Here is an 8,424-nt window from a genome sequence, read left to right on the forward strand (position 1 = left end):
AAAAAATCTGTTCTTTTAACTTCTGTCTTCTTTGTTTTTTATTTTTTGTTTAACTCTTCCTATTGTTGTTTATAGCCATGTCTCTTGCAAGGCATGTTATATTAGCTTCTGGAATTTGAGTTATATGCATGTAGCTGCTCAGGCGAAATAATAGAGAAGCTTTGGGAAGAAYGACTAAGTTCTTAAACAGTAAGGGTTTCTTAAGCAAGAATTAAACCAATATGAAGCAGACTTAAGAATGACTTGCTGTCTGTTTGACAAGAAATGGATATAGTTGGCTGTATGGCAGTTGCACCCTTAAGCTGGTCTCTAACTTGCTTTATGTTTGTTAACCTGGATATAAGAGCTGCAGATTAAAAGAGCTGTATTTCCTGAGAGCTTTTGGAAACAAAAGGCTATTTTAAATTGTTGTGCAAAGCTTAAGCAGTTCAGGGTCTAACTGACTTTGCAAAAGATCAGAGTTTCTTAATCAAGGAACTGTGTAATCAATCTCAGAAGATGTTATTCTACATCTGTACAAAGTACTAAGCCCTATCACGATAATGTAAAATGGAAAGTCTGACCCCTACATTTCAAAGGTAACATCTAGAGCAGTGGGTATGGAGAGGAAGCATGAAAAAGCTGTTATCAGTGGTGCAAAGTACACCCAGTGTCTGTATTAAAGTACAAATTTGCAAGCTTGCTCTTTTTAAAGATTATAGTGGTGCAGATAGGAAGCTGGGCACCAACTGAGGATTATGAGAGTCTAAACTTAATCTTTTTTTTTTTTTTTTTGTCTTTGGTCTCAAGCCCAAGGCTTACAAATGGCTTTGGACATTTTATTTAATGGACATTAAGTAAAAAAATAAACCGTAGTGTGCTGGTGTTAGTAAAATCACTGCAGGACTAAGATTTGAAGTGTCAAAATGATGATTGTCACTAGTTCCTTCCCCCCTCCTACCCCCTCTTCTTGGTACCTGACTGCTGACGCACAGCACAGGAGAGTTGTGTATTTAAGAACAGGAGCCCTRCCCTACAGAAAACAAGCTGAATGGAAGATGCTGGGGGTAGGCAGGAGGAAATGCTGGAAGGGATGATGATGGCAATCTGACCTCTTTCTGTGGCCCCAGCCAGCTGTGAGCTAGTGTTCATCGCTGTGGCCCTGCTGCTACTTGAGTCACTGCTTGTGTAGTTGGAGGAAAACAACAGTGGCACCACCCTGCTCTCTGCCCTGGCAATGAGGGAAACTCCAAGGACAGAGGAAACTTGGAGTCTGCTCCCTTCCTCTTTGAGAAGAGATTTGAATTTGTGCTTCCAGGTGACAGCTCAAACCACCATCTTAAAGAGTACTGCTGGCTACGGGAGAGGTCTCTGTTTCTCTTGGAAGCTGCCCCGTTTTGTCTGGCTTGTTCCTTGCACTAGAGAAAAGCGAGTATGAAACTGCCTGGTCCTAGAGGTTAGTGTGTTTGCTTAGTAGGTGGGGAATGTGGTCTCCACTCCTTATGCTAGATACTCACATCTAACCGTAACCCTTCGGTAAGGAGCTGAGACTGATTTAAATGATGCCATCAGTTYATCTTCCTGGTCAGGAGTTACTTCTGCACCAGTTGGCTTTAGACTGCCACAGAAATCATCTCTCTGTCACTAACCACCTTGGACCAAGTCTTGTCTGTCTTTCTGCAACCGGTTTACAAGCRACAATATAGTGTAAAGCCAGCATAAATGAGTATTGGGGGTAGCATGGTTGGACAGCTGTAGTGTGCACTCAAATGGCCATGTTAGATCCACATCAAACCAGCAGCACTGAGTAACTGAACAATCAACCGAGTGAGAATTAATCCTTGTGGTGTTACGGCTTAGCCTTTCACACCTGCACACATGCTTAGACCAGCCAAGCACTGAGGAAAGAAGAGTGTGTGACACTGCCCTTTCCATGTCTGCCTTGCACAGCTGCTTGTACCCTGAAAACAGCAAACTGGGCCTTGGAGCAATACACGGTAATGGAAGGCAAATCTGTGGATCTCTAGCCATTTAGGCCCAAGCCAAACAGAGGTGGTCTGTGTATCCTGAAGCAGACATCTGAGTCCTTACTGAACTCTACCAGCGTGTAGGTGACAAGTAACAGCTCCGCATCAAGCTGTTTGATGATCTCAGTTTTTGATTAACGTCCTTCACAGGCAAGTAAGTGATTTGCATCTATTGTGTTGAAGCTTACCCTAAAACARCAGGATCCTTAACCAGCTTCCTCTCATCCCAAGAACTGAGAGGCCTGAGGTAAATGCRTTTTTCCATTGATTCAACAGGAGAGGTAGTTGCCCTTGGTTAAACAACAGAACAAACCTCAAAGTGTTAGATCACCTCAAAAGAAAGCAGTTGTAGGAATGTCCAGTTCTGCATTCACTTCTTTAAACATCAAACTCCAAATTTCTTCTACTAAAGGTGAAAGAGGCTGGTATCTTTGGGGAAGTACGTCCAAATCCTAATGTTCTGATCACTCTCAGCACATGCAATTGTTTTCCAATAATTGAGCTTCAAAAATAAGGAAGGAGATGTCMCTGAGGCTGTTTTTATTCTCCTGCTGGGCCCAGAACCTGCTSTTTTTATAATGAAAGCAATAGTGCCATAAAAAAGCAAAGGGAAAAGCCCACAATTGCCAGGGTTTTCCATGCTGGTTTCAAATGGGGCTGGCCCAGCCATATCCTCTGAGCTCTCTCATGCCTTCTTCCCCCTCACTAAAACTAAAGAAATGTCACTTTTTTTTTTTCATGATTTAGAGTTCCTTCTCTGGTAGTTGCAGCCAAAAGTTTTGCGGGGAAGATGAAGACAGAGGATAATGCTTTAACCTCTCTAAAAATCTCAAGAGGAGGGGAAAGTACAATGAACTGCTTGTGCTTTGCCAGCAGACGCACCAGCTGGCGTGTCTTCCTCTATTTTGGCAGCTTTTGCTCATAGGACTACACCTTCTGGACTATTTTGGAAGGTTAAAAAAAAAAAGGTTAATGGCTGATGTTCTTGGATAGGTTTTTAATTTGAGGAAGACAGAAGAGAAAAAAAAGTGATTTGGACTTGTACATGATTTAGCTCAAGAGCTGTACCTACGGGTGTCTAAACTCGAGATCCATCTCTAGCATTGCCTAACTGAGCCCTCCATTCATCAGCAGTCTTTCTTACCCTTTGAAATAGTTAGAGTGAGGACATACTATTTTTTAGTAAGAACAAGCAAAGATGTAATGCTTTGTAAGGGCCAATTCATTTTTTCTAATTATAAAGATAAACAAGAGAAAGATTATATTCAATATAATTAGTGGTTAGTCATTCTTTCAGCATGAGGAAATTACGCATACAGCTTTTAAAACTCCTTGAACTGTAGTAAAAGTAATCATACTCAAAATAATTAAGAGGACCTAAATGCTAAATGTTTTACTGACTTTTGAATGTGAAGCAACACTACATCTTTAATTAAATACACTTTAAAACACTTAATAAATATCCAAATTGCTGACAATCAAGAGTAGTCAGAGCACTTAAATTAATACGCCTCTTCATTTAATCAGTGATGTAAAAGGTAAAAATATCTGCTGGATATGGTAACTAACACTTGTGAGAAAATTTAACTATAAATATTTAAAGGGATAGAATAGTAAAGTAAAACTAATGGAAAGRTTTATTGGGCTACAAATTATAATTTGATTTCTTTTGCTGATTCAGTGTTATAGTATTATGGCACCTGTATATCCCAAAGGACTTATACAAACATGTGGATGTGAGAAAATAAAATCTCTCTCTCTTACTGGTAATAATAACAACGGAGCTTGAGGAAATCATGTACTACAGGAAGCATCATTTTATTAGTACTCTGATTCAGACCTCAAAGGGAGCAGTTTCCTTTGAGGATACAGCTAAGAAGTCTTTAACTTTTCCACATAAAATAATCTGAAATTACTAAAAGAGAAGAGCTATGCATAGAACAAAATAAAGAGATGTTAAACATCTAGGGAAGTGAATAATAAATAGATGAATTTTTAAAAATCAAATAAAAAATAAATAGAAGGCAAATACTCATGTAACTGCAGAAAACAGTGTTGTCACAGCTATAAGCATATACCTAAGGAATGTCTACCCTCTTAAATGAGAGGAGTAATCTGAAACCATAGCTAACGAAAGATTGGTTTTACAAAGAAGCGCAAGGAAGACTAAACCTATAAATATCACACATTATATCAGGGTCAGCGAGTTCATTCGATGCAGGAACAGACAGGACATCCAAAACGACTGGACCAAAGCACAAACCYGGGATACCTGTACCGCACGGCTGCTCTGCAAAGTCCCTGCCCTCCAGCACTTGAAGGAGAAACCAAAGCAACGCAGAGAGTGGGAAATAGTTAGCAGGGAGAGCACGAGGACGAGAAAAACAGCACGGACACACACGGGCGGTGGTTGGGTGAGCGAACGGCGTGCTCCTCCGTTGTACCAGCTCAACTCCACCRAAAAGCTCCACCGAGGTCATGTTGTCACTTTGGCATGTTTTAGCGTGTTTCTACCCGGTGTCAGGTATCCCAGTACAAATTCCTCCTGAAGACACAGTGCGTGCAGATGCTGTCTTGAAATACCTAGTCCAGGCAAATTAGCTCAAGCAGGAGTTACAGAGCGAGTGACTTTGCTGCATGTTGTGAAGGTGAAAATTCTCAGGTTTTGTCTTCACTAAAGCTATAACAAAGGCTAATTAACAAATATTTTTATTTCCTGGATATAAGGCACACCGYGAAACACCAGCTCTGAGAGCAAACACAGCCACGGCCATGAGGAAACCATCAGCCTAACACTGTCATTTCAGTAAAGGCTAAGAAAACAGAGCACCCACATGGAAGATGTGGTAGGCAGAAATGTTGCTAAATTACAACATTTCAAATGGAAGTAATACTGTTGTCTGTGACAACTCCCAGTAAAATCACCAGTGTGCCTTGTTAATGCGGTGATGCACAAATGAAAAGAAATTGAGCTACTGACATGAAGAGACAGTATAAGACTAGTGTCTTGAATAAGGAAGGAATATCCACCTGCCTTGATGAAGGAAAACATACTTTAATGAAAGAAAGGAAGGCTTATACTGTGCTATTCTTACCTTTTGTACTATTACTATCTTTCCTGATGCTGTCACTGGTAGGAGAGAGACGCTAGTGACAACCTGCTCAGAAACTAGRCAGAAGCTTTACCTGAACCTCATAGTGGAAATAACCTGCGAGTACGACTGACAAAGCTGGGTAAGCAAATGACCAAGAAAAGCATGGCCAATAAAGGGAACTCACCTTGTAGTGACTTTCAAAAACTGAAAACCATGGCAGAATCAGAAAAAAAACCCATCTCTTTCAAATACTTTTAAAGTGAACACTACCCTCTTTTGCAGCGTTGGCAGAACTATAATCAAAATCGATTTTTATTTTACATTTTTAAGATGCAAGAGGGAGGATATTAAAAAAAAAAAAAAAGGTGCAACAAAACCTGATTAAGTACTGGTAACTCGAGTGTCGCATCTCCTGGCAGCTCCCCAGGTGCCCAGTCATCCCCGGTCCCTGGGGCCACGTGGGGCGCATGTGAGAGGCAGGCGCCAAAGTGCCCCGGGTTGTCCCCCTGGGGTGATGACAGCAGCCCAGGGCTTTTTGTCTGGCCAAATGACTGTACTTATTGTGGCAAAGCAGATGGAGGTAACCAGATCAGCATTTATGCGGGAGGCTATAGTTTGAAGCTTTAGAGGTCTTCAGATAGTGTTACCGCATGCTAAGCCTGTTATTTCATCAGCCTTAAGCCTATTAGTTCATCAGTGCTATGAAAGGTAAGAACCAGCTCAGCAAGAAAACATCATCTTAGTCTCAACCATCTGCAGCAACCCTGCTTTCATGCTTTGTTCCATTGCAAAGCATTTCTGCAGTTTACAGACCGTGAGTGGGCAATAGATGCTGCGGCTAGGTTTTACAGCATGGGAGCCATTTGCTCTGACGCTTTTGCTTGTCAGCAGGACTTGCTGCATCTTGTGCATTCAACAGGGAAGGAAGGCTGCTTGTGAGAGTCGGGGGCACTGGATCACTGTTCCAAGGTGGGGAGAGGAAAGAGAGGGACAGTTCCTGCTCCGACTCTTTCCCTAATGCTGTCACTGAGATGGTGAGACGCACCTTCTCGCAGGATGAGCGGAGGGCTTATCTCCCTAAGCCTGTGTTAAACTAAACAGTGTTTTTGTATACTTGCACACATTRTTCAAAAGCTGCCAGCTCTGAGTATACAAGTGAATATTCTCTCCTGCAGAAGATATAATAAATTTTACGTGGACACATCTGGTGCTTTTACAGTTAGTTAAATTAGAATCTCATAACCGTGCAAAGTGCTAGTAAAATTAGGATCTCACAAGCATGTAAAGCATTGAAAGCCAATCACCTTCACCTACTGGGTCAGTAAATGAGCCCTCTGTGCAGCCACGAAGGCTACAGGGCATGAGAAGTGCTGCCGCCTTGCAAAAGAAAGATAGCCAGGTTTCCTGTCTCCACACACATTTCCCCTTCAAAGTCAAGTAAACTTGGTCAACATCACAAATAAATGTAGCAGGCTTCTCATTGATCCTTTTGTCCTGTTATTAGAATAATTGTTAGGAACTCACTTTACATCTTTTTTTCCTTCAGATAAGGGATCTTCAGCCTCCAAAGCCTAGAGAAAAGCTGACCCAAACAATCAATACATGGAAGCACAGAAACCGAAGACTCGAAATTGGCATAAGATAGCATGAAAAATTATCAAAAAATGCAAACAGACAGTTCCTTTAGGCTCCCTCATCTATAGCCACAAGCAATCAATTCATGCAGTTCAGCAATTTAGTTCCTTGCTTCACAAAGCAAGCACATGAGCTACAGGCTCCCCACACCAAGGAAGACTTGAGTAGCTTCACAGGAAATGTAATACAGCCTATTGTTAAAAAAATTGGGAAGGCAGCAATCAGAAGGAAACTAAAAAGAGGAGGGAAAAATGGTTGCATGCTGAAGATATGACATTATTGCATGTTCAGAACACTTTTTAAATCACCCTATAGACTTGCAAAATTCCCTTTTCCTGAGTCAAGCATTGCTGACAATTCATTAAAGACTAAGCGGAATTCAGCAACACACAGAGTATCACTAGCGGGCGGAACAGAGAATGTGGGACCTTGACAGGCTGATGCAAATTAGCACGAAACCTTTATAAGTGAAGTTTGAAATTCAAAGCTCTTCATATTTTATTTCACTTGAAAATGAAAGTGCTTGCTTGAAATGTTGCTAAGATCGACAAACTTAAACCAGCTCTTTTCTGTGGAACGTGGACCCTGGTCTCGAGTAGAAAAGGGTCTTTTACCAAATGGAAATAGACCAATTATTTTGGAGTGCGATCGCAAAAAGCAAAGAAAGAAACCATTTCTGCATGTTCTGACTATAAACATGTCGTAGTCATTCAGCAGAAAATGTGAATGAGGAAGAATTAGGGTGGAGCAAAATCAGAGGAAGAAATGCTTTATATCTTATTGAAAAGTGGTGCTAAATAAGGTATGGGAACTTATACAGGGGCTTTAGGTGGAGGTGTTTGTCATGAGGAGGCAGGGCTTTGCCAGCCGAGCAGTYGCAGGTCTCCAAYCCTTAAAGAAAAATTGGAAAGGAGKAACYAGAAGGCAAGCAGAAAGAGGACGTGCAGTTTGGGGYGCTCAAGCAACAGTCGTGGAGAGGTGCAGTGCTCCAATCCTTCTCCAGCTGCAGCCGCCCSGGTGCACCTGGTCACCATGGGAAGCGGTAAATCCCTAACAAAATCCTCAACACGCCGCGCTCGAGCTCTGAGCGGTCCCAGGCCACGGTGGCGCTGATGCCTCCCGGTAAGGCTCCAGCAGGATCCCACCTCCGCGACTGGCCATCGGGGATGCCGAGGCAGTTCTTCTCGCACCCCGAGAAGTCCGGTGGCTTCATCCCTCTGTGGCACAGGGAGCTTCGCGACCTTCCCTCCGTCAACAGCCCACTTAGGAACGACAGGCACCCGCCGCCCGCCCAGGAATAAAGCGGAAGCACTAAAACTCGGCAGTTTAGCATCCGAAGGCTTCGGCTGTGCGTTACTTGCTGCCTTGCCCAGGGTAGCAGAGCCGAGGGCCAGGGGAGCCCCTGGAAAGATTAAAAAGGCCCTTTYTGGGGAGAATCCGCACCCCTCCGGCTGCTGCTTGTGCCCTGCTGGCACTGGAGGAGGTCGCAGTCGCCCCAAGGCRCCTCGAAGCGGGGTTGCTCGGCCTCTTTGGAGCTGGAAAAAAGAGGGGTTCGGGTAAACCGCGAGGCAGGCGGGCCTGAGGGCAAATTCGAAAAATAATAATAATAATGATACGGAAGAATAACAGAAAGAGAAGCGCAGCACGTTTATGAGCAAGAAGAGGGGAGCGCGCCGTGCGCAGCGCCC

This window comes from Rhea americana, unplaced genomic scaffold, assembly GCF_003343005.1.
Source record: "Rhea americana isolate MKP2758 unplaced genomic scaffold, rheAme1 scaffold_31, whole genome shotgun sequence".
NCBI classification, from domain to species: Eukaryota; Metazoa; Chordata; class Aves; order Rheiformes; family Rheidae; genus Rhea; species Rhea americana.